Below are 1,734 nucleotides of genomic sequence, written 5' to 3' on the forward strand. Positions count from 1 at the left end.
CCAAAAGGTTCAGTGCAGGTGGGGACAAATCCATCACTCTTAGCAGCACTGCCAGCTCCTCAGAGAACCCTTGGTGTGCCAAAGGCTCTGCATCATGAGCAAGTGCCACAGTCCCTTTTGACTCTTAGCTGAGGAAGAACTCTCCTAAAACATACCATGAGAACAAAAATTAGTTTGATGGTCCAAAAAAGTCCAGGAACTGCTGTGTTGCAGTTGGAATGGGGAATGGAGCTGGCCTGTGACGTGGGGCAGGTTTGGTACAGTGAAGTGCAGTGAGGGAGGCAGCAAGAGCTGGTTGCACAGGCTGGATGGTGCAGCACTGGTGAAGCATGTGGGAGTACCAGCTCCTCATGTGGGTTCCCTCAAGAGGCAGCTGTGCCCTGTTTCTTGATGCCAAGAGAGCCAAGTGTGCTTGGTCTTGTGAGAAATGGGATGACAAGGCTTGCTAGTAGCATATATGGTGGGGGAAGGAAAACTTTGAGAGACCTCATTATATGAAGGTAGCTTTGATCAGGATGATGGGGGCTTGAGACTCTATCCACTGTTAAAATACAGGATAATTACAGAGTGTCTCCAGGAATGTAATGGCTGTTGCATTGATCCAAACCACTGGGCTTGTCTGGGCAATTATTTCCTGCAATACCAATAATACTGGATGTTCTTTAAGCAGAAATGTTCAAAATTTTTTTCTAACAAATACACAATCATTTCAAACAAATTCACAATCATAGGTTTCATTCTATAATCTTTAGAATCCTCTTCTTAGGGTCTCTGGGCATATTTGTGACTGAGACAGTCTGACAAGATCACTCAGACTGAAGAACAGCTTGCTGCTGGAAGAAGGGAGGGCTCTTATCCACACTCCAAGCACTGGGGAAAAAAATCTATTTACTTAGGGCAGCAGGAATCTCAGCAGGGCCTCACTGGAAGACCCTGTGGGAGCCAGAGCCGTGGTGAAGGAAGGAGCAGTGGGAAGGTGCAAACCCCCACCCCCAGCACACCTGCCCACACAAAGACATCAATGCACCTAAGGCTTGGGAAATCAGTAGAGTGAGCTCCAAACTGAGCTGGGAAATATGTGGCTTGGAGCACAGCTCTACTGCTTTTCTATGTGTGACTAGTACTTCATGCATTATGAATATGGATTTATGAATCCTGGACTTTGCTTGGATAATGCTGGTTCTGGGCAGGGATTTGGAAAGGTAACTCACTTTCCCCATCTCTGTAATAGTTTGCAGTAGCTCACTTTTGTAGGATGCATTGAGATGTACAAAAGGAAAGCACCAGTGATAAACAGCATTTATGCACTGCAGTTGTGCATTAAGGGCTTTTGATCTATATTTATGGACCTGAAAGCAATTACAAATTTTCTTCCCAAATTAGTATAACTGTTGAGAGAGTATATTAACTTCTAATCCATTCCAGTGTGTTCTTGTGCTTTTGCCTGACAATTTGAAGACTTTGAGATTCTTAAGACTAATAAATAGACTAATAATGAAGACAGTAGGAAATGCAGCCTCTTCTGGAAGTCAGCCTGTAATAAAGACTGCATGACTCAACAGCAGAGTCCATTTCACTCGAAGGAATCAATGTGCTTAGTTGTTTAAGCATGGGATGCACAAACTCTTCTCATAGCAGCTGTTACTTTAATGTTGATAGTTTAGTAAGCCCCAGGACAAAACCAAAAGCTCTCCAGAAGGGGCTATTTTGATCTGCAGGACAGTCACCTCACTG

This window comes from Ammospiza caudacuta, chromosome 6 (genome assembly GCF_027887145.1).
Source record: "Ammospiza caudacuta isolate bAmmCau1 chromosome 6, bAmmCau1.pri, whole genome shotgun sequence".
NCBI classification, from domain to species: Eukaryota; Metazoa; Chordata; class Aves; order Passeriformes; family Passerellidae; genus Ammospiza; species Ammospiza caudacuta.